A 26,590-nucleotide genomic window follows, 5' to 3' on the forward strand; every position below is an offset into this window, starting at 1 on the left:
TGAATAAAAAAATAATTCTTTTAGTAATTTTGGTTTCTTTGTAAAATGAATTAAGGCTATAAGGCAAACTGATCAATATTTCTGTTTTGTAATTGTAATTGCTTTTCATTATTGATTTTCAGAAAGTTCTTTTTTAAAGTAAATTTCTTAGCTGGCTTCAAAAACTCTTTTAGCCTTTAAGGTACTGTGGGTTATGAATTTCAGTAGATAAAAGTCTCATAGCACTAAAAGGCATTACTGGTGCACAGGAAAAGAACCAAAAAAATGTCTAGATTATGTTTATGTAACTATATCAACCTCCTAATGAACTTCCCATGGTATGAAATACAAGCAACTAGAGTTAAGAACACCCTTGCCAGACTGCCAGTGTATCTGAGCTAGCATCACCTTGTATTACTGTTTAAAAATAGGTCATTGCACTCACTATATGTGAAAGCTGTCAGCTCAAAAAGAAAAAAAGTCATGTGGTGCTCAGGTATCAGAGAATATTTTACCATGTAGCCTTTTCAAGTTTATAATAAAACATATCTTTGTAAATTTTCAGTGTCAAAATTGAATCCCGTGAGTATTTTCTACATATTTAGTATCTGGGGCATACTCTTTGCACTTGCTCACAATACACTGCAGCTGTGGAAACTGCAACATGAAATAGTGAAATTAAAAGTGTGTTTCCCTAAAACGTAAAATATCTGGTTAGTTCTTCAATGAAGTATTTGCAACATTTCAATAAGTTTCTTATTTATTTACATGCATTTTATGTGCCAGAATTTCCTTCTGTGTTCCAAAGAATGCATCCTTTTTATCAGCATCATCTGTGGCATTTTGGATGAGAGCAGGTTCTGGCTTTTTGCAAGGGTTGTGCCAGGAGTAAGCGATGTTCAATTTAAGCAGGCGTTTGACAGACATCCTGTGGTAACAGGCCATATCAGTTTGTGTGCATAACCACTCTGTGGGACCTACTGGTTCATTCCACCAGTGTCTGATTGCTGCCTTCTTCTGACCTTCCAGCTGATCTGTTGGTCTCCAGGAGCCTACTACAGTTTGGTGTTTTTAATGATAACTGACATAATCTGTGTTCGAAGAATATTATCTGAGCTGAGTACTTCCATGTGCCACAGACTTTGAGGAAAGTACCTTACCTACCTTTTTCACTGACTGAAAAAGCTGTTTTTATGTTGGTCATTCAAAAATGCAGCATTCTAAGCCATTTTCTCCTTTGAAGCTTAACCAATGCAGGCCAGAAGAGTTTGTACATTGGAAACAGTTGACTGCCAACTACATGTCCAAGGAAATTTTTCTTCCAAGGAAGTTTATCTTAGTCCCGTAAATGAAGGAGATCCCTTCTCTCTCTCTTTCTGTGATTCTGTTTAAAAAATCATGTGTGAAAATGACTGAATCATGACCACCCCGAGAGCAAATTAAAAGCAGGGGACACACACTAAGTTGCAGTTGTAACCAAATCCCTTCTGATGGTTAAGAGTGACTCTACATAAGGTACACCAGTAACCATTCCATTCAATAAAACAGAATAGAAGCTTTAAATAAACCCTGAAACTAGTAGCTCCTTTGGAGAACATAACCTGAGCTGTATATTCGTACCACCCTTTTGGTAGTCAAACACCCAGTTTCCACGAGATATCTTTTTCATTTTTTCCTAATACTGGAAGAGATGCCTTTTGCTTTCCCACAGCTCACATGAGGTTAAGATATTAAGACTGTTTAATATTTCCACGTAGATTGTCTAATAGTACTGGAAGAATAACATTTCTTTTTCCTTTTTGTGTGGAGAAGATGAATTAAGTTTTCTTTTCACAGAGCTCTGTTTTTACCCTCTGAAACCCCTTGTTCAATACAGGGAACAGCCTCTTCCTTTTTGTTAGTGCTCTAGGGTCAGCCAGGGCTGCCGTATCTGACATGTTCATCAGCTGGGAGCTCACTGGGGCAGCCACATCCCAGAGCTCATGCTGTCACATTGCATCTTTATATAGATCAGAATGTGACTTTATGGATCCTGTATTTAACAACTGAAAACTGCAGCATAGAGTGATTTTATTTAATCTTAAATTTTCAATGAGATTGATAATTTAGTCTAATGAAACCAGAATTTGTCCAACTGAACTGTGATTATAAGCCTTTGAAATTCAGAGATCTGTTCTTCAAGATATCTAGAGAGAGCTCATAATGACAGGAGATAAGAGCACCTGCAATAATTTTATAATTATTTACCATAGACCTCCCAATGGAGAAAATAATTTATCATATATACAATACAGACACTATATTACAGTCAAGGAAATTTTCTCTTGACTCATTAAAGATAGCTGTGATCTGTTTTAAACATGCGATTATGTATACCTCTACAATTCTGCAATATATTTTCATTAATCATCTTTGTGAACTGGCTTGTACCTACCATCAACTAAGTTTCAGCAAGAAACTCATCATACACTTACCTGTCATATTAACAGTCCTATGGGTGTCACATACTAAGCCTCTGTGGATATCTTGGCTTCACTAGAATTGTCTCATCATCAGACTTTCCTGTCCAGCCAGCTCTGGGCACTGCAACAAGAGTGGGCTGCCCCCAGAAAACAAGGCAATCTGGAGTGCAGCTTACTCAGGAAACATGGGCTAGGGCACAATGCTCTACAGTTTGCAAAGATAGGATTGTACTGAGGACCAGAATAAAAAAAAAAAAAAAGGTGTCTTTGGTGTGAAATCCAGAGGCTTCATTTGCCAGAAGGGGCCAGGGACCAAAAGGCCCTGAGCGCTGCTATGCATGGGATTAAATATAACTCAGAACAGAGGGGCGGAAAGAAGCAACCAACCAATGGGGAATCCATGAGGGTGGAGTAAAGGGAGGGGAGTACTTTTCCAGGGCCAATGGATACAAGGGGAGGAGAGGGCAGGTCACACAGGCCAATGGGGTCTCAAGGGTAAGGGAATTGACAGGGAAGGTTCCAGAACAAAGGGAGGGGTTTACAATGATAGACAGGGAAGGGTCTGGAATCAGGAGCAGGGCACACAATATGGGCAGCTGGGAGTTTAGGATGATTGGTAAAAGGGGGAGATTGACATGGAATTTTCTGGAAAATGGGGATGAGTGGCATTTTGGAAAAGGAGGAGATAACCTGGGGTACAACCATTCCCCTTCAGGGTGGGGGAGAATAACTGGGACAAGCCATCTATAAACCGTATATTAACAAAATGCACCAATACATAGAATGAGTGAATTTTTTGATTTAATAACAACAGTAAGATCACCTAGTTTGTTAGTAACTATTTTTCTTACAGTGTATAAGAACACTTTCTAGAGAGAGAGCAAGTGACTATCATTATCAGTTATCTGTTTTAACTTGATATGTATTATTAAATGCAATTTCTTGTTTTTATTCAATTATTCCTTGGCTAGCAACCTCTAGCAGGTTGTTATGCCCTTACAAGAAATACATTCAAGTCATAATTGTCCATATGGATATATCAGACCAAGGAAGTTTATCTAAATACACAGCATACTTACTCTGAACAGATACCTCTGAAATATCTCTAAATGACAGTTTTGGAAAATGGAAGTCTATCTCCATTTTTCTAAGGAAATAGAATAATATACATACAAATCATTGATTTACCAAATTCAAACTGAAGTTATCAACACTGGTTACAAACCACAGGCCAAAGTGAGGATACCATAGAGCATGGAAAGGCAACCATCTGGGTGAGGCCTCTTCTCCCTTTTACACTGCTTTCAGTATTTCTGTTTTCCTTTTTTTTTTTTTTTTTCTGCTACAAATTACCAAAGTTAAATGGAAATTAGAAGTTAGTACAAGATGTATTTTAAACCTTCATTAAAATGCAGTATAAAAGATATGTTTATCATGTAAAATTAATCTTCATTAATTAGTGGTGAGTGCTACATGACTGCTTTCATCCAGTAGAAAGGGAGGATTTTATAAACAGGGAATACTATAAAGTATATATAAAGTGCACATATATATAAAGTATATATAAATATACTTTATATAATACTATAAATTATATATAAAGTTCTCTGCCCAACCCATTTTTCTTTTTCATTTCTGTATAAATAAGCTTTTTGACTTTAACATTAAATGTATCATTCTTTCTTTATTAGTTCAGCTGTGTTATCTGCTTCATTGTGAAATTCCCTCACGAGTGGAAAAAAACTGCAATGGTTCTGCTTTAACATAAAAGCAGATGGTGGTGTATTACTGGAAAGTTCATAGCAATAGGTTTGGAATATCAGTGTCTTGCATGTGTGAAGATAGTACATCCTTGACTGTTAATTATGAGATTAACATTTTTAAAGTCTCCAAAATTTTTAGTATTCCGTAAAAGTTTTATAAATTGTTCAATAAAAAGAGTATTTAAATGTCATGTGTTAAACCCAGGAAATCTGTTTAATTTGATATGTTGCCTGTGTATATTCTGTACATTACTTAAAGGTCAACTCCTTTGACAAAGCTGCAAAAATAGCAGTAAAATGGAAGGCTGTTGCAGGCATTTCAGTTGGAACAGTCACACTAAAGACTTTGCTCCATTTGTTCCCCAGGATACCCTTGCTGAATTCCTGTTTTGTTGAGAAATACTTGATAATATCACCCTGAACATTAGAAGTTACTTTTATAGATGCTTTTCTAGATGTTGCTCCTAACTTAACATTTCTAATGTATGTCATTGACTACCATAATTCATCTCAGGCAAGTCTAGGGGATTTTGTCTTTATGTCTTTGGCTTTGAAAAGAAATGTAGTTGGTTCAATTTCTGTTATTTCAGCCATATTTAGAACCATCTCATGTCTCATGTGGAACTATTTATCTCTTCAATAAAATTTATACTGTGTATGTATGATTTAAAACAAGTCTGTTACATTTTCCATCAAAGAGAAAAGTGAGCCAGTGAAACTGATATAAAGACGTTGAGGAATTAACATTCAGGTTTCCATCTGAGGTACCCAGAAAGAAATAATGGCATGTGGTTACCCCAAAAGCTCTGTTTCTCCAGGGTTCAAGGGCTCTTTCACTCATTTTGTCCTCCTTCAAAACGATTCATACCTTGCAAGGCTCTGTGAGCAGGAAAAAAACAATGTGTTTAGAGATATCTATAAATTCCTGCAGTCATTAATTTGATGTCATTAACCTCAGTTTATGTCTAGACTCAGTGAGATACCTATTGATGTCCCACAATTTGTATTTGTGTATGTATAGCTTTCAAATGAACTCTCTAGTTTTTGGACTAGATTTGAAAAAATGTATTAAGTTTTCCCTTCAGACTTGCGGGTTTATTTAGGGGATGGAGTTGAAAATTAAATACACAGTAGGCTAGTTAAGAACAATCAAGGATTTAGCCAATAGTTAACTTGGTATGCTAGATTTGATACACTAGTCAAGATTATAGCAATTTTCATTGGAAATAGCTAGCCATTCCCACAGTTTTTCCATTCAGTGTAATTCAACAGAAATATTATTTGGATGAGAAATGCAAAAGGGAATTATATAAATTAATTTTCTTCTCTGCACTTTCATTTGAGGATATATTTTTTTACTTTGATATCAGGCAACATAAACCTCGTGAAGTGTAACTTGTTAAAATTTTCTAATATGCCGTGTGTGTGAGTAATCATATTAGCTTCACAGTCACCTGGACTTAGCATATGGTCCTTGCTTTTTTCCTTCCTAGTTCACAGAAATATGGAGACTTTTTCAAGATGTCTAAAATATCTCCAATCCAATGGCATTTTGTTCTATCAGTTTTATTTTAATGTGGGTTAATTTTCTGAAGTGTTTTTGAAATCAGTGGAAAACAGGATTTTGAGGGAAAAGAAACTGAGTTCACAAGAAGAGGTGAAGCAATTTTAGACTAATCCTTCTTATGCTCTCCTGAATATTTTTGTCGAATTTTGCCACTTCAGAAACAAGTGTCAGTACGAGCTTTCATACCACTTAATATTTCATTTTAATCTAATTTAGATATTATTTCCCAGATTCAGTGAAGCATGTAAGCTTTACATGTATTTAATTTTAAGAGTGTAAGGAACCTCTCTTATTCATGGGATTTATGTTCAGGATGCAGGTATTCCACTACATCAGACCCAGAATTAGGATCCCTCCATTCTGTTACTTGTTTGGTCATTCGTATAAGATTACTACTTAAAATCAACCTACATCCTAAATCCCTCCAGAGGACTTAATGAAATTGTAAAGGGATGTGACTGTTTTTTATGATTGTTAAGACTAAGTATGTGATTAAATGAAAGTTTAAGACACACCTTAATTATACCAAGGGGGAGGATAATGAGAAAACGCTTGTTGAGATGTGGAAAGAGCTCTTCAAAGCAGCAACAAACTCTTGAAACTGCTGGCCCAGTGTCTGTAAAGTTATTTATTGCAACTGCCATTATTGCAACCCACAACCAATGAGCTCCAGAACAGCTGCAGGGGCTACTGCATATAATATACAGCTATATGCTATACTGTAGAGCTGTAGGATTCTCTTATTTAATCGAGATGTGATATATATTTCATGAGTCTGTTCTGTGAAATAGATTATGGAGCCTGTTGAGCATAAGTTGCTTTGAGAGATTAGGGTGTAAAAAGTTAATAATTATAGAAAAATTGATAGAGTTGTCAGTTTGGTAGTACAGCCTCTGTCTTTTATTCACAGCTATTCACATCCAGTCAAGAGCCATTTAAAAGACACATTGGTTTTAAGTGTTGCTTAAAGTTGTTTATTTTTATTGGATTTTATTAAAAATTAGGTATTTTTTGCTATAAGGATTTGCATGAATGAGCATTTCTGGAAAAAACAATTGATAAAAACAATAGAAAAATCTTTGTCTTGCCATAGACCAAACCTGTGCAATTTTGCCATTTCAGGCATTTGGCTTTTGAATCCCTCTTTCTTTAATGGGGATGAATGTTTTCTTGTCATTATAATTTTTAGGAGAATTGTAACAATTTGATAACAAACTCTATTCTGTGCAAAAACAAATAACAGGAAATGAAATAATGGTGAGTTTACAATTTGCAGAGAACAAGCTTTGTCCCCTAAATTTTCCATTTCCACAAAACCTTGGTATAAGTTACTTCTTTCTAAAGCTTGCAACATATTAGGCTGCAATGTCCCAGTCCTTTGAGTAATTTTTTGTTTGAAAGTAATTATTGCTGTTTAAGTGACAAATACTTGCTTTTTTCTTCCTTTACTTCTTCATTTATGGCATTTTCTGGGAAAATCTTCTTTCAGTAACTCCGGAATTGCATCCATTTGTTCTGTTCTGCTAACTTGCTTATAATCAAATCCCCTGCAAAAATGCTGTGTCTCCTCTGGCAGTATGGCAATGCTTGTTTTCTGAGCTTGACTCATTTGAGTTCTTCCCCAGGAGATACCATGCAATAAAGCAGGTGAGGTATTAAATAATGTTTTTGGGCTTTATTATGTAACCTGTAAGAAAGAGACATAGAGGGCTGTGTGTGCTTTTATAGCACAGTTAATTTAATAGTTAGTTAGAAATCATCTGTGGTACTGAGTTAGGATAACAGTATGTTTTATTACCTTGACATTTTGATTTCAAGCATGCTGTGATTAAAAACAGAGGGTTTTTTCATTCCTTCACACAAGGAGTGAAGCTGTGGGTCTGTCCTGACCACTCTCAGGAACTTTCAGCTAGCTGAGAGAGTCAAGTGAGCATCAGGATTCCCTAGGGACCTCAGTAAAGTGTCCTGCTCAGGACCATGTCTCCTGGCTGAACCTTTCATGTCACCTCCCAAGGCCAGTGGCCATTTTGGAAGGACACTGGCTACTTATGTAATGTGGCTAAAAAGAAAATGGTTTTACTGTTTCTTGGCCTAAGCAAAAATTTCTGACTCAAGCATGAAGCCCCACATTATTTATAATTAAAAGGGCCTCACACATTCCATTTCATGCATCTTCATGGAACACTGGTGCCTGTATTTACATAAAATCTTAAACTGCTGGTGTTTAAAGAGGAGGAAAATTTATAATATAGGTGTTAGGAAGTTACCATTGTGAGTCTCCTCAAGCCTCCAACCTCCTTCTGAGGAAGCCACTTTTTATGTAGTATAAAAAGCTAGTTTTTCTTTTCCCCATTGTACTTTTTTCATATTTTTGTAATAACAGTTTATGGTGATAAAACAGGCAAGTAATTATACAGCATAAACATCTTAGCTATTTAGCATTTTAGTTACCCAGGAAATCTAGGATTCAGAAGGTGAATTTCCTAATAGCACAATATTAAATTCTTAATTTCTTAATTCATGTGCTTAAATTCTACATGGTTGTAAATCCATTCTGGGCAGAACATGGAGAGGTTCAAAACTTGTCAGCATTCAGAATCTCCCTGTGTTTTGGTGGAATAATTGAAAATACTGAATACATTATCAAACAGAGCAAAGGGTTGAGACATTTCCCAAACAGACACCCTGAAATATTCATACTTCAAACAATTACTTCCATAAATGAAAACAGTTTTCCTATGTGACTTGTATTTCCCTGTATCAAGAATTTTCTTTAATGGATTTTTTAGCCCTATACAAGACAAAAATAAAATTACTGTATTATTAGTAAATAATAAAATACACTTGCATATCAAATTCTATAGAGAATATGTAAATATGAAAAATAAACTCCAGGAAAGTAGTTAAGGGCCCTATTAGCTTCTATGAACCAAAATGGAAAACTATAGATTCATCTGACTTCCAAAGCTGTTTTCCGTCTTGTAGCATTATTCTTAAGAGTATCTTATGGAAATTGTAAATGAATGGCTGTTTCTTTTTATTCATATGTACAATTGGTTTCAGCAACCAGTGAATGTCAGTAAAATAATCAAAAATAAATCCAGAATTTATATGAGTGAAATGTGTACAATGTGTACAGCCACAAGCTTTTAAAGTTTTCTTTAGAGTTTGACAGCAGAAGCCCCATCCCTGTTGCACACCTGTGTCTTCACATGCATTTTCTCGTATTAAATGGAGTATGCTACTGAGTTTTGTGTTTTATGCAACACAGTTGCAAAATTAGAAAGGTTTACCACTGTAGGTTTGTCTGAGGTTTAAATTATGGAGTTGTTGTTGTAATAGGAAAAAACCCATAAGGCATGAATTTTCTTACTAAATACATGTGTACTTCATTGAATGTCTAGCTAAAAACTAAAAGCATTGTAGAATCACTACACAATCCTCTCTATTTAGAAATTCTTATACAGGACTTTTACAGAAACTCCCATTAAATTAACTCTGCTCTTGATATAAAAGCATTTTAAACCAATCATAAAAAATATTAATGTAGGGAAAAGGTAAAGAAAATCAAGAATTTCCATGCATTAAAAAAATTGAGTATGAAGCACCTTTCATTCTTTGGTCTTTGAAATCCAGCACGCTCATAAATTTCTTCCTTTAAAGTTGAATTCAAAGAGACTCAAGAGAGGAATTGAGAATATGGCATTCATTTCTGGATGATCAGAATCAGTCTCCCATTTTTCAACATTTCTGGAGATCAGTCTGAGTGCAATTGAGAATAAAGGAAAGAATGTCAGCCCAGATTTAAAGCCTGAACATTCCCATGAATAATCCAGCCACTGATGCTTGTGCATCTAAAATTTATCTGGAGATTCTGAGGCAGCAAAGGGTTTAAAAAGAACAGTAACAATAAATTTTGTCAGAACTGAATATTTTGATCCAAAATATTGGCTCAAAATGTGTCTGTTTCAAGGGTCATCCTGGGGTTTGTTTGTTTGTTTTGCTTTGTTTAGCATTTTAGGTCCATTAAAAAGGTTATTAAGCCTTTGGTCCCAGTTAGATATGCTAAAATGTTGATAAGATTTAAAAAAATGAGGGGGGAACAGGACAAAGGAATTATTATGCACAGGCAGGACAGATTTGTAAGGTTAGGGCAGCTGAATAATGAATAATGAAAATATTTTTTTAAATATGAATCTAGAAAAGGAAAATAAAGTGAGCAGTTATAAAGAAAAGTAGTCATCAGCATTGTACTTAATCCTGAAGTTCTCTTAAAAGGATAGAGAAAAAATTCTTGGACACAGGGATGCTAATAAAAATTCAGAACTCTCTGAGGAAGGAAATTACTCTTATATTTGCCATTTGCACAAACTCTTTCAGCTTGCAGTGTTAATCATACTATCTTAGTGCAGGGAATGCCTGCTACTTTGCTGTTGCTAAAATGAGGTTTCAAATGGAGCTTTTCCAACCCCTGCACCTGTTTGCATTTTCTGTTACCTGTGAAAAATACATCACATGTTTGCTGCGTTTCCAGAACACAACATTCTTCATTCTGTCTTCTGGCTCCAGTAGTAGCATTTTGAAATCCTGGTGCATTGTTGCAGTTTCAGAAGCAGTAGATTAATACTTTGCTATTATATTGCTGTAGCTTATTTTTCACATGAACAACTTGCCAAATACATACAGGACTCTGTGAATAGTGATGCAGCTTACTTGTAATAATCAATAAAGCCTAGTCACTCTCCATGACATTAAGGTTTTTAGAAGTTCTGGAAATATCTTCATTTATCTATGCCATGATATTTTGCTCCTAGCATGGCTATTTTCATTTTCTGCTCTAAAAGGTGCTCCCCTAACAAAAAGTGTCTTTCTCCTAAATTTTTGATTCATGAGTCTTTTAAAAAGTTATAATCAATATCTTTCTACTAAAAAACAAAAAGTGAGGGAAGAAAATGCTGAAAGCATCTATGACAATACTGGGAAATGTCATTAAAAGTAGATTCTTTGTTGAAACCAGAAATATCAGTTCTTACTGACCCTGACCAATGCTATTTCCTCTTTTCTTCCTTAGTGTTATGTTACAGACCACATAATACTATATTATATCCTTTTTTATTTTCTGGCTTTGTTCTCCCAAATAGCAATAAACTATTTATATGCTATTGTGTGTATTTGTGGAAAGCACAAAAATCGCTATAGTTCAATTTCATAATATTTTGTATCTTTTCCTGCCACCATTTGTTGTTTCTTTATTCCACCTCCTTTTTGTTGTAGCTGTTACATTCTTTTTTGACTTGTCAATCCCTTCCCAGTGCAGTGTGAAGAGAAATAAAGGAAGGTGACTCAGCAGCTCCTTTTTTTTTTTTTTTTTTGAGCCCTGGTATAAAGAAAGGGCCATTTTTATAATCTTGTATTTGACAATTTCTTTGTCAGAGAATTACAGAATCTTTAGGGTTTGAAGGAATCTCTGGAGATCATCCAATCCAACCTCACTGACAAGGAAGGGTTACCTAGAGCAGGCAGCACAGGAACATACTCAGGTGGGTTTTGAATGTCTCTAGAGGTGGAGATTCCATGACCACCCATGGCAGCCTGTTCCAGTGCTCTGCCACTCTCAGAGTAAAGAAGTTCTTCCTCGTGCTGAGATGAAACTTCCTGTGTTTTAGTTTATGGTCACTGCTTTTCATCTGTCACTGGGCACCACTGGCACCATCCTCCTGGCACTGCATTTGAGATATTTATATGCATTAATGGGATCCCCTGTCATGCATATAAATATCTCAAATGAGATAATACTTACTAAACAGAATCTGAATTCAGTTATGTCTTGGTAGTATTTCTTGTAAATCTATGTGCAGTTTCAGAACTAGTAATATTTGGTCCAAGTTCTACTTAGACCTTTTTTGTTAAAAGTACTTGAATGTTTCCCTATTGTCATCACTGAATGAAGACTGAACTGAATGGAGTTTCTTTACTTGTGGAAAAAAGTTAATGGGTTTGGACAATGTGTAGAAAAACACCCAAATTTTCCAATCAATAATACTATGTAGTATGGTGAGGTCCTATTTACTTCCTTTTCTAACCCTGGGATATCTGATCACGCCAAGCATTGTCTTATAAAAGCCAATATACCATCATAGCAAGCAGGGGACTCAATTTAATTAGCAGCCATTGTGATCTTCAAAATTAATTTTTAACGGGAAAAATGGGGAAGGGGAAGGAAAAAATTACATGAAAATTTGGGGTTGAAATTTTGTTAACATATAACACCACCTAAAGAGACAATGCTAGGAAATAATTGGAGAATTTGAATAAAAAGCTGAATGTGGTCACTGCTATCAGACAGATTATTTCAGAAAGTATATCCAAGTACTGTGTTACAATTTGACAGAAGCAATCACTGTACTTTATTCATTCTCTCTTTGGCCATAAAACCTATACCTTTACTTTTTGTTGTTCTGATGGTTCCATAAGCCCTTTTCTGGAAATCTGCAGGAGCTTGTTGCTTATTTTCCTTGTTTTTGTGACCACTGGATCATCACACATATGATACAACAGAGAATAGAATCCACCACCCAACTTAACTTGATGCTCTGCACTTGTCACATCAGAGCTACATTAAGGATAAAGGAAAGGGGGAAAGGATTTAAGGAGAAAGAGTACATGTATTCTGAGGTGAACTGAATCACTCACAGACCGCAAAAAGTTTTCTTTGGCTATACATAGTGGATTATAAAGCTGAATCAAAGGTAGCAAAGGAAAATACCCACACTAAATTGGATTATACAAGAAAGAGTTTGACTTGAAAGAGATAAATTTTGGAGATAGATGATGTCCCATAGCATTGCAGAATTAGTTTCCTGGAGCAAACTGTTCAATTGTTTGATATTAACAGTAGAAGAGATACTTGCACTGACAATGTTCAGTGTAAGGAAAGAAATAACAAAGCCAAATATACTGAAAGAAAGGTAAAATGAACTGTCTCAGATGAAAGAATGCAGCTGTTTCTAAGTCAACACTGTATTTGAGGAAAGAAAGAACGATCAGATAAAGAAATGAAAAGAGCATCTTTACCTCCAGGTAAACCTAAAGTCATTTCATAGGGCAAAAACCTATCACTATGAGCAGTTTAGGCAGAGGGTGTCAGGACATTAGAAGCAGCTCAATGCATGCTCTATAATAACTGATTTTCCAGTTATGGATGTATTTTATTTTCTATTGTAGTCTGAAAAATTCAGTGCATGACACAGAAACTGTAATTTTAAATAGCATAGGAGTTTAAAAACCAAGTTTACCTATATTCTTCAATTAGCTTTAGACTCATTCTATGACCTTGGAATTCCGTTCACTCACTGCAATTCTTGGTGAATATTATTCTATATTTTTGTTTGTTTGGGTTTTTTTGGGGGGATTGTGATGATGTGATTCTGCTTGTTAATTGGCCATTCACTAGCCCATTCTTTATCTAGATGGCTTTTAAAATTTCTAGGGTTGTCTCAAGGAGGTCTTTATTTACATCCTTTCCTTATCATGGGATGTCTGATAATTCAGACCAGCTGCCTTTGAAAGCTAATGTCATAAAGAGCAGGAAGCTCATTGAATTAGCAGGTGCTGTATTCTGTCAGGTCATTAAATAAAGCATATTTGATACCAATCATATAAGTTAATTCTAAATCCATTTTTTCTGCAAAGGATTAGCAGATCACCCAGAGGGAGTCAGTGTTCTTGTAGTCCAAACCAACTGTTCTTAAAGCACAGACACACTCACTCTGACAATGCTTGTCAATAGAAACATTAGATTGAGGATACAGATACTTCTGATCAACAGTTTAAATCCACTGCCCAGTATCTAAGACCATCCTCAGAGGATCTGATTCATTATATATTTTCACAGAACACAAGTTTTTAGTTTTGTTGCTCTGGAACAGTCCTATGTCGTATGTCATCAATGACTTTTCTTTTCCTTCTTTATTTTCCCAGAAGAAAATCTCTTTCCTTGAGGATTTTAAAATTTAATACATTAATGGGAAAAGGTAACTTAAGGATTCATTTGTACCGAACAGTTATACGAATTAAAAAAATATAAATTTTCCTATATTAGCACTCTCCATATATATCAAGTATCTATAATTCATTCTTGGCAACCATCCTTTTCTTTTTTAATAGAAAATATGCCTGTCTGGTAATTACATAAATGCACTTTCTTCCAGTTTGGAATTGATTGCACAAATGATTTTTAAAAACCTTTATCTTGGTGCATCTTTCCTTGGTGACTGGCTGACACAAGAGAAAACATCATGTTACAAGTTGGATGCATAGCATATATTCAACATGTTAAGAAACCTGTAGAAGCTCTGATATGTGATTTCTCTGCAGAGAAATCTAAATTCAGAGTTTATCTGGTTTGGTACAGATTTCAGACTCTTACAATGAAAGAAAATCCGAGTCTCATACTATAAGTGTTAATTAACTTGCTATAATATATGTCTGGTTTATGATACAATAACTTCTTCATATCATATTCCAGATTATGTTTCCTTATTAGCCTTTTGGATCATACTTTGACCAGATGCTGCATGACTGCTCCGTTCTATGCGTGTCCTTATGATCAGTGACAGATGGCCATTCTCTGACTTTATCTGAAAAATCACTTGTCTTGAAGCTGTGTGTGAAGAAATCATAAATAATATGGTTTTATTAGCATAGGAATTCACACATTTGGGAGAATTACTACCATCTGTGTGCATTAGTGCAGCATCATGCCTTGTAGATCAGATCTGATTCATGCCCTGCCAAGTTTGAACAGAAATTGAATTACTCAGTACTTTTCTGCATAAGTTATTGCAGACAGGCTTCTGTATGTCCATCCAATTACTGGTACCAATTGCTGAATACCAGAAATATGTTATTGTCAACATTTTCACGTGTGACTACATTCCAGAGGACTCTGATTATGATCGTATATAAATAAATACAGTAATTTTATTACATGCCATATTCTCTATGAGGATGTGGAGAGGATTTGTCTGGAAGTTGACTACCCCAAACCAGATCATGTTTCCTTTGACTGGCCCACCAGGTCTACAGAAAACCATAGCAGAAAACTTCAGCAGACATATTCTCCTCATGCCCCCAGTGGAAAATAAAAGGCTCAGTATGACAACATATCTTTTAAAGACTTGGACATGGCTATAGGTGTGTATATATTTAGGTTCTGATTAGTTCCTAAAACATGGATGCCATGCAGGAGTCAAATATTTGTTTCCTATGGTTTAAATCCATCCATCTCCCCTCCTCAGCATTCTACTGTTTATTCTGCATGAATCTCCAATGGCAAAACAAAGAAATTCTATAAATAGACTATCTTTTACAGACGTCACAAACAGGTTCACTTGTGTCCATCAGAAAGCCATAGGACCTGCAGTATGAAGTATACTTTTCATGTTATTTACACAAATACCTCAGTAGGTTTCCAATTCCAGTGATACTTTGGTACCTTCCATTGTAGAGACCTTATTAAAACTGAAATAGAGCAATTAGACATTACATTTGGTCAAAGATTGTTTGGCTATTACCAATTTCACTATCTGTTTAAAATAAATTTATCCCATTCTGTCTTAAAATAAAATTATTGCCAGTTTTGATTTAAAAGGATAAGTATTTAAACCTATTAAAGACCCAGTCACTACTAGGAATTTAATTTAACATTTTCAGCCTATGGAAGTGTTGTAAAGGAGTGACAACATGATCCCTCATATACCTGATACTAAAAGTCACTCATAGTTTGGCTAGAAAATAGATTTCAGAGCTGTGATTGCATTTTTCTTGTCATTTACCTTTACATGAAATTGCTATCCAAGTTATTGAAAATAATAACAGAAATATACTCTAATGCAAAATCTTAATGTATCAGTACTAGTTCCTATTTTTTTTCTTTCTACGTTGTAAGAGTTAGTAACAGCTCTCACATATTTTTTTGTGTTCTACTCTTTTGGCTTCAAAAACTGAAATCATCCAGATACTTACCAGTATTTTCTGCAGATGTCTCAAAAAAGAATGAAAGGCAAAGCTGTCTGAACTCAGTCTGATAAGATAATTTTCATCTGAATGAAAACTTGTTATTGAGTAATCTAGCACTTAGAAGTCTCTTTAGCCAGCACTCCTGGTACCAGTGGAGTATGTGTTCAATTTGAATATTGATACAACAGCTGTAGGCATCTGTTTATATTTCATGAAATCTGCTGCCATTCTTCAAAAGGTTGAGATAATGTTTCTATGTTCGTTTTTTTCTTAGCATAGAGTACAACAATTTTTTGATGCCTTTTGCAAGAAAAAAAGTTCAAATACATCTTCATACAAAATATACACAGTATGTTTGAGTCATTAGGGAAATATACAAATAACAAGCAACACATTTTGAAGTATCTGAGGTGATTAATTTCTTATTTTCTAATGCATGCCTCAGGAATTATGAGAAAGTTATCTACTATATAATTGAAGTTATGCAGATATTTGAGAAGTAATTTACAGAACTTGCTTTTGACTTATGTATCAGTCCTAGATGAAGTACTGTGTAATAGGGTAATTTTTGTTACAGGAGACTGTTTGGTATTATGTATACAAATTAAGCAGTTGATGAAGAATTTGCTATATTAAATATGCAAATTAAACTTCAGGAAGACATGTAACTGAATTAGCACTGAGAAGTCCTTAGTATTCTGTAACTTACTTGGAGATTACTTCAGAGAAAAGCCATGAAAACTTCTGCCTGAGAGAACAAAAGTCTTTAGCTAAAGTTTGACGAGAAAAGTGTTAATAACAGTCACCAAACTAGGGTAAAGTGGAACAGGAAACTTACTCTGCTTTAGTACTATTGATTATGGCCTCCTAGAATGCTTCATTATCAGCCAACTATGCATTGCTTATAAATGCATTAGAGTTTTGGGACAAATCAGTCATTGTTAAAATTGGCAGTTTAGTCCCTAAAGACAGACAGTGTGCGGAGCCTAGATGTGTGTGGTCCCCCAGTAACATCTCTCTTGTACTTCTACTACTTCCCAGGTAATTTTTTCACAAACTGTAAAGTATCTTATTGATTGAGCTCTGAAAGTTGTAAATGTGATTTATGAGTTATATTTGATTAAAAGTGTGGCTGGTCTGGGGGACACAGGGATTTCTTCCCCCCTGGTCTAGCACTAAGTAAATCACTTAAATCCATTACCTCAGAGAGTATGCTCTTTAAAAAGACTAGTAAAAATGGAAAGTTGCATTGGAAAACCATATAGAAGAGCTTTATTTTAACCAGAGTGCCAGGCAAAAAAAGATGCATGACCATGGGATAACTAAAACACTGCAAACATTACTCACTAGCAGGTAAAGTAATGCAGTTTTTCCAGCAATTTTGTAAGTACAGCAGTTTGAAGATAAAGTAAAACTTGACAGCAGAGTAAGTAGCTAAGTTGTCACTACTGCCACTGTCCTTTTAATTATACTTTTATTTGATGTGCAGTGCTATGTATTCTGACAGGAAGGAAACTTTATCTTCTAAAAAAAAGCAAAATGGGAGAAGACTAGCTTTTAACCAGACAGCACATTTTCCTAGCGTTTTAGAAGTAAGTATTTGTCTTTCAGATTGTTTACATATGAAAGAAGAGGTCTTTACAGGCTTTGGAGTTGCACTGCTTTTAAGTTAGAACCAAGGGAACATAGAGTGAAGTTATGTGATGTGTGTTGGTGTCTCTTCTACTAATTAAGATTAGGTGTTTTGTGAGCGCCCACATGACTTATCTCTTGTGGCTGATATCCAGTGAGGCTGTAGTCTGTAAGTTTAAAAGAAAAATGTCTCTCTCTTTATCTTCAGCCTATAAAATTGGCTAGAAGACTGTGCTTGCTCTACCAATTGATCAAACTAACCTTGCAATGCACTGCAACTTCTTTCCTACATTAATCATTTTCCTAATAATACTCATGTAGGAAGAAGAATATTTCAAGTCTTTGTATTTCAAGGTGTGAAGGAGTCAAGAAACTATTAATTAACAAGGCTTAAAAAAACATATTTTAAAAATTATGGGATCACTTTTCCCCAGTATGCATGAACTTTCATCTTTTTAACATAATTATATTAGTTGCATCTTTCTTTGACACAAGATATCAGTAGCTGTACTGAGGTAGCAAACAATTACAGAAATCCTGTGATGAAATTTTTAAGCAGGTGACAAATTTTTGATGAACCTTTGGGCATACATTCCTATAAAGTCTCCCCATGAACATCCTGTCTTCAAATCACTGACGGCTTTACATACTTCTTGGCTCAAAGAATGCAAAAATTAAGTGCTTTCTTCTTTTGGATCAAACATTCAATTTGTCATAAAAATAGTTAGCCTGAACATCTGGATGGATAATATTTAGTCAAACACTAGTGTTAAGCTGCAGACAATACCTTCTTACTTTGCTTAGATCTAATATGACAAAATGTACTTTAAAAGAATTGCATCACTCATAAGCATGCTCTTTTATTCTCCTCAGAAAGCTCTGCATTTGAAGTAGGCTCTTGTAAAATGTTGTACTGAGCTTTCTCAACAGAGGAGTCTAGAAAATAATAACAATAATATTTTAAAATACTTCAGTTCTAATTAGTTCATCTATAAAACATGTGCTTCCTTATGATGTGTAGAAACTTGTGGTAGCACAGTACCACACAAGATAAGCCATAGTAACTCACTTTTAGAAATGACTATATATAAATGTTTGACATTATGCAGTTACTCAATCCAGCCTCTCTGTGCTAGAAGGTGGAATTGAGCTCTTGAGGCCAGGTGATTTTCTTCTCTTCTAGGCTCAAACCTACAAGCAGCTTTTACTAATCTTGTCAGGTTTCTCAACAAAGTTTTAAAAAATCAGTGAAGTCCCACAGAGTTAGTTTCCCAGGCTTGATTATTCTCTACTTTTCTGATATTTAGAATTGTATTTGTGATATTAAGCTAAGTCTTCACTAATGCAAACAGCAGCTTGTAAGCCCCCTACCTCAATTAAAAAAAAGACTTAACTGAAACTCTGGAGGGGCCTTCCATTTGATTCATGATTAATTACCTTAATTTTGATAGTTTGGGGCAGGGGTTGCAGCTACAGGAACTGGTTATTTTTTCTCACAGTCTCATGATAATTAGAATTAGTGATGCATTTTATGTTAGCTATTTTTACCAGATTTGAACAGAATAGGCAATGGCTTGAGTTTTATTTAAAACTCAAATGGCTTGAACCATTAAAAAATCAATGGCTTGGATTTTTATAACAGTGGCTTAAGTTTTCCAATGTTTTCTGTTCCTCCAATATATGAAAAATATGCTCCTCACTGAGTGAAAGCTTGCATATATTTTACTCCCACTGCTCATGCAGTGCCAAAAGACTGGTTTCAATTAATTAAAAATATACATTGTGTTTTTGTGTATCCATCATACTTCTGCATAGCTACATAGATACTTTATTCACCATACTTCACCCCAAACCAACTGTAATCAGTTATACACCTGACAGGCCGCTGCTAGTACAAATATTCAGTAATTTATCTCCTTGATTATGACCTTCCTATTTCACTGCATCACCAAAAATACCATCTCAGTTGTTCTGGAGCCACAGTTAACTTCATGCTTCTGACTTCACACAGTACTGTGCAGAGCCAGTTTTCTGAATGGATCAGTGCCCATCCAAAAGGGACAGCAGATTCTTCTCTTCCTCATTCTCTGTTGTGCAGGCATTGCAGCTCTGGGAAGCAATACGATTTTAAAATCCTTAAAACTGAGGATTTTTTTGAAATATCCTAATATCCTCTTGCATGTTTGCTTGCTTGCCTACCTGGATACCTTTGTCATTGCTTGTTACTTGCAGAAAGGATTCATCAGTTGTGTTTGTACCCTAGAGGTGTACAAAAGAAGAGGAAATATTTTTTATAAGACTATTAAGATGCTAAAGGAATTTAGGAAATATGAAGGTGCTCAGTCTTAAATCACCACAGGGTTATTTTTCATGGACATTGCAACTCAAAAAAGTGTGAGTAAAGATATTTATTTTTCTGTCTGTCTATACATACACTTTTCAAATCTGAAAACACAGAAACTGTAAATGTCAATTTAGCTGTTACAGTGCTGGACACTGAACACTACTCCAAAAGATGTTACACTTTGATTGTTAAGATTTACACCAGAGTCTTCAGTGACTGAAACCCCTTTTCTGCTGAACAGCCTGAGGGGAGGTAGTTGTGAGACAATTGCACAGAAACCTATAGAAACAGAACGAGAGGCAGGTTCAAATCAAGACTTAAAACCAGGATCAAACACTGAAAATATTGATATGATTCTAAATTATTATTCCTTAAGTAAAAATAATTTGTGTGACAATATTACATGCAGCATGTGTCTATGCAGTCCATTAAGGCTACAGTCAAGCCTGTACCATGGAGACATCTGAGTGTGAATCTGGTTTTGCACCAAAGCAGAACATCTGTAGTGATGCCACTCTGGTCATGGACTTTGCTGGTCATAATTTGCAAGGAACTTAATTTTGTTAGAATTTAATATGATCAGTGAAGTATAAGCAATTACTTTATAATTTTCAGTAAGTCCTTTTCTAGTAGTCTTTCCTTGGAAGCACTATAAAAATACCGTAATTTGGGATATAAAAATGTCTGAGATTGAACTGACATGTGGAGACCAAATGGACTCAGATACAGGGGCACTGCTAGTGCAGGTCTGTCCTTACCACTAAGGAGGAACCAGCCTCCCTCCCTGCCCAAGGTGGGGGAGATGGGACAGCCTGAGAGAGGAGCCAGGCAGATCAGGGTAAATGTTCCTCACAGAAAGCCCTGGCCCCTTGGCAGCAGTACTGGTGCTGGTGTCTGGGCAATAAAGTTTAGAAAGGAGGTGGGACAGGTTGGGGCAGCATTCCCAGACAGACAAACAGACACAGTCCCAAAGCTCTCTGTCCCTCAGTGACCAGAGCTCCTCTCAGTCACAGAAACAGAGAGGGAGCACGTGGCTCTGACTGAGCCAAGTTCCCGTGGCAGATGGCTGCAGGCAGCCATGCCTCGCCTTTCACCCTGGAGGATTCTCCATGGCCACCTTTAGCACTGAGGGACAGGATGGATTTTTGAGAGTCAACAGGGTTTAATACATCCTATGGAGAGTTAAACTCAAAGCTAAAACCAAAAGCTGAGTTCTAGCTGTTACCCAGACAGTAGTGTGTTATTAGTAGTTGAGCCTACTGGGCCATTGCTGAAGGTGTAGGTTTCTAACTGCCCTGATGTGCAGGACTGACTGCTCTTCATGAGTGTAAACACTTGAGCAGGAATACTGCTTTTCCACTATATAAGGAAGATTATTCTTATTTAAGAGGATTACTTGGCAACTGTCTACTGTTTCATGATGCTGAAAGGGTAAACACTCACATGTGAGTGTGTATTCTTATATTTCATTGGATTTTAGTTAGCTCGGATCTGCATTTATTTCACATTGTCATTATTTGGATTACTTTAACACTAAAAATAATAAAACAGGAAATTTTATAATGAGCTCTTATTTCATTGAGGTTGCAACATCAGCCTAAGGCAAAAAGAACAGAATTTTTTTCATTATTACTTTAATCTTACACTCAGTAGAAGCAAAGATGCAGGAAAACAAGAATTTTTTTGTCCTCAGATGCACTTTAAAGACTTGATATGTGCAGAAGGATTAAAAGATAAAGAAAGTTGTGAACATACTTGAGGGTCATGCAAGGGACAACTCTTTCATTTCTGATAAAAACTGAAGTTTTTAATTTATAGCAAAAGGCAAAAAGGGATAATTTACAAGTGCTTTATTACCACTTTGCATAACAAGATTCATAAGTGTCACCTTACTTTTAAAATCACTTTCCCCAGTTGCACTGCCCTTTGCTTTTGTTGTCGCTCTAGCCCAGGCTGCCAAATACAGCAGGCTTAAATTATCCCATGGTGATGCAGCTTCTGCTGGGAAATTTTGACTTATTGTCAGTGCCAATCTTCACTTGATAGTGAAGGCCAAACAAAACTGAAATCTTTCAACCCCTGTATTCTCTTTCCAGTGGTTGTGCCTCATGGCCCATGTTTCACTCATGGGCACAGGCCATTTTTCATAGAGTTTCTGTGATATTTCACCTATAAATATGCCAAAGTTATCAATCTGTGCATGACTGCATAAAGGAATCCATCCTCTCACCAGTAATTCTAAATTTCTTTCAGGTAAGAACACAGACTATAATATTGCATGTTTGAAGGAAATTTTCACTCTGTCTAGACAGGTACTTTTTAGAGTGTGTTCTGAACAGCTGGAAATAGATGGTTGAAGAATAAAACACAGGTCCATCACTAATGAAGAGATCTCTAGTGTAAGAGGTGGTTATATCAGGTTACACCATCATGCAGATAAAAGATTTGCTGATTCTGACAAAATTGTAGCTGACTATTTTAGAACTCAGGGCCATCAAATGAAGCCTGGACTCGAGCAATTTTTTCACTTGAACTCTTTGGGGAATATGATACAGTAATCTTTTAAAATGTCCTCTCACTAAATACCCCATTTTTATGATTCAAAAAACTTGGTGCACTTTTGCTTTGGTAGCTTTGTGGATAATTTTTTTGACAGAGTTTCTATTAAAAGAACTTATTGCGATAGAACACCAGCCATAGAAGATTTCCACTCGAGGAGGAAACTGCCTCTTATCTCCCAGTAAATGATGTACCATGAAATATGCTGTAACTGATTTTGTGCTGCACCTTCTCTTACCATTACTTAATCATAAAAACTTTGCAGAAAAAAAATCTCCAGCTTCTGTTAATATGTAGAAAAGTCTCACTTGAACAAGAAAAGAAATACTACTGTGCAGAGTGCATCTCAAAACCTACTGGCTGTCCTAAGGCACCTCAGTGTTTGTCATCACTTTCATATATTTCATATATAAATTGCCATATTTTTTTCATTATTTATGTATTTGATCTGTGATTTACTCATGAACACTTATAAGTGATACATATGAAATGTCTATTAAATATATCCTTTAAAATAATGACAAAATGACAGAGCCAATTTCTGTCTTTTGCTTTTCCATATTGTTCTATTCTATTTCCACTTGTTTTCAGTCTTCAGTATCATTAGTTCTGCCTTATAATGCACTATTTATTTGTTTGTTTGTTTGGTGGGGTAAAAGTGTATTTTATTTATTACAGTGATGAACATTTCAGAAAAGTAGAATTTGTGAACAAAATTTCTGCTGCTTGCATACTTAGGTGTTAGGGTCCATTTCAGGGCACCTGTCAATTATTTGAAGAGAGTAATGATGCAAAAATATGTACTCTTCTTCAGGAACAAATGCAGCTTTTGTTCTGTTGGTGGGAATCTACTAATTTGTAACCACTTAATTTTGCTGACATAATGCAGCATAATAAAACTGTCACAAAAGTTGACCAAATATCTAGGTCAAAAAAAGAGGAAAAAATAAAAAGTAAATCTATTAGGAGTTTTAAGTGTACTTTTACTAGCTTTTGGGAGCATCTGTCTGGAAACTGAACAGGTAATTCCAGTCCTAACTACTTCTTCTCTGGCACAGCTCTACACTTATGTTACAGAAATCTGGGCTTCACTGTTAATAATAAAACTGGTGTAATTAGTGTATTTCTTTAAAAATGGAGAGAAAAAAATTGTGGTGATGTTTAAGAAGCAGATCATTCTTAAAATTTATTTATCCTTTGCAATCCTGTTTTTCAGGATTGAAGTTTCATGTAGCAAAACTCTAACTTCTTCTCCCTGAATGAGCAGAGAAATTTTAACAGGTGCACCATCAATACTAGCATCCTAGTCAATTACTGACAGTAACATTTAAAGCATTTATCTCTAGCACATGGCAAATCTGCCTCCAAGATAACTGATGGGTTTAAAATTATTCATGGTACAACTTGTTATGGTGTGATACTGACACTGAATAATAAATTAGATAGCACCACCAAATCTTTTTATTTTTATGTAGATCATTGAGAACTCACAATCTCACAGTGATGTCCCCAGCACCATGTTGCACATGGTTAATTGGTGTGCATAAGCAGCTTGAGATTGGGCAGCTCCTGGTGCTGTGAGTGTGTGGTAACCAGAGCTCCACTTCCCTGAAGCATGAATGTATGGTGATTACCTGTCTACTTCCCAGCTGCCTCCTGTAAACATGGAAATGTCAATTGTCTGGACATCCCTCAACAATTCTCACTCAAGTGATGAATGTTGAACTGGATGGATCCTTAAACGCCCCTTCCAACCCCAGCCATTTTATGATTCTAAGTGTGGATGATGGCTATTACCTCTGAGGAATAAAAGCCAATGGAGTCTAGCCAGACTTAATCAGTGAATGTTAATTTTCTTGTTTTCCTGTAAATCTCTACAGTTAAATCATAGCATTCTAGAAACATCTTTTGGGTCAGATTTTACATGGTCAAAATTTTCAGGTTTTTTCATTTAACAAAGTGCTGAACAACTGAAACTGTATTTTTAGTAAATGTGAAATAATGCCCCACTGATATCATGATACAATACCTAGCCCACCTCTATGTGTAAGATAGAAGTAAGGAAACAGAATCAGTCTGGTACAAAATCTATTATGCCAATTTTTAGTGGCCAAATTATATCAATATTCAATATCATACCTGTAGAGGCTGAAGTGCCACATCAGCTGTCCTATAACTATGACAGAAACTTTCTCACACAAAGGGATGCTACCAAAATTTCTTTGTAAAACAGAATCCTGGAAAAAAAGTGCTGCAATTGATTCCTGTTATTTTATATGACAGTTCACTCACATAGATATAGTACCATTTTGATTATCTGAAATATAACCACTGCAAACTGCATCATATTTGAGAGTTTGGTTTTGGGGCTTTTTTTTGTATGAAAAAATCTGATCAGGATCATTACAAAATGCCTTATACATGAGAAAGTAAGAACTCTTAAAAAACTGAGTTTAGCGATGATAGACTTTGGATTATAATAATATAAAATATAATCTAATGCAGAAAGCATTAATTAAGTAAGAACAAGACACAAAGGCCATAGAAGCTTCTGCAGAGTGTGTGTTAAGGGTTGTTATCATTTTTCTTATTTGGGGCTAATGAAGCTGTTAAGGGTGTTCTGGTACTTTAGAAGTCCATGGTTTCCACATGCCTGCCCCAAGACAATATTTATTTAATGGTTTGTAAAAAATTTAAATCTCCAGAGTTTTCTGTTTTCCAAAAGAATGAATGCTTGTTTAGCTTTTGGAAGCATGAAATTGAATGTATAAAACAAACAGCATATTTTTAGATATTGTTCCATGACATGGTAAGCCATAAGCCTATAGTCTAATTTTTCTCCTAATTTTTCCTAATTTTAGATATTATTGTAATGGTGATAAACGTTGATTCTGCAATAGTCTCATTTGTATGATTTAAATTAACATGTTTTACTGTGCACTGAAATGTACTGAAAGGAATCACCATTCATATGATTAGATCTTATCTGAGGGCACAGTAATGAGCAGTTGAAGAACAGTAACATTTTAAGCTATTACATCTAATTCATAAAAGAACATGAATGTAGTGTTAGCATTTCCACTATTTCTAAAACTGTAACTCATTTGGAAAAATATTTTCCTTCCGTCTTTTTTAAATTAACAAGTGCTTCTTGTTCTCTCTGCGTATGTCCTCTGATACTCTTTTTTAGACGAGTTAAACATCAATTCTTTCATTAGATGGTAGTATTTTTGAGAAGAATAAAAAATACAAAGAATTGGGGCATGAATTAAATTTAATTTACAGATAGAGATAAAGAATAGACATGTCTGGATGAGCATGAGGGTTTTGACCAGGAATTTCTCCCATGACACCAGAATGCGCATTCTGTGAAGAAATAATTGAGGCTTCAGGGCTTCTTGAGCTCTGACTGTGAATTTACGCTGGTAGAAACCAGTTTCATAACAGATGATACTGTCTTTTATTTTTTTTGACATTAGAAATGGTAGGTTTTTATCTTTTGCTATACCTATATATTTTTTAGTCATCGAGACTTTTTTAGATTTGCAATTGGCAACAGTAGAATCAGTTGCTTTCTCATTATCCTCGGCAAATGTGCTGAAAGTTATAATAGGTTTTTTGAGTTTTCAGATTCTGAAGACAAATATGTTTTTCAGGAAAAAAAAGATCAGTTCTGGAACTAATGTCTGTCTGCTAGAAGAATGTCCAAAGAACTATTTAATGGAATTCATATTTTCCCACAGGTTAGAATTGTTTTGCCTTTTTAAGACACTGTGTTCAGAAACTAAAGAAACCCTCAGCCTGGGTGAAATAATTCATGATTCTTTTGCTTGTATTCTTCATGTAGTGCAATTAAGAAGTGAGACTTTTTATTTGTAGGAAATTGTAGATAGTGGAACTTGCATCATTGTGTGAATGACATGACAGCCGAGTAACAGTAACAAAGGGACAAGGGATGGATTTTGTGTAAATTGTTCATTTTCATTCAGTGCTGTGATGATGTTATTTTGTTTTTGTATGTGGAATTTATGTCTTGCTTTTTTTGGTTAGTTTTGTTGATATGAGTGTAGGTTCTGTGATGAAGTGGATTTTTGCTGATTTTGCTTATATATGTGATTCACAGAGGTGATGGGTGGAATGTATTGAGTTTGCATGGCCAGGTATCAGTAGCGGGGGGGTAACAGGGGTGGCTTCTGTGAGAAGCTGCCAGAAGCTTTCTCCATGTCCAGCAGAGCCAACGTCAGCTGGCTCCAAAACAGACCTG

General features: G+C 35.4%; 1 protein-coding gene across 1 annotated transcript in view; it reads left to right on the top strand.

Annotated features, from left to right (window-relative positions):
• Window positions 1-26,590, top strand: part of EYS (eyes shut homolog) — a 706,806-nt gene that overhangs the window by 520,072 nt on the left and 160,144 nt on the right. The gene's annotated exons all lie outside the window — the stretch shown is intronic.

Source organism: Parus major, chromosome 3 (genome assembly GCF_001522545.3).
Source record: "Parus major isolate Abel chromosome 3, Parus_major1.1, whole genome shotgun sequence".
NCBI classification, from domain to species: domain Eukaryota; kingdom Metazoa; phylum Chordata; class Aves; order Passeriformes; family Paridae; genus Parus; species Parus major.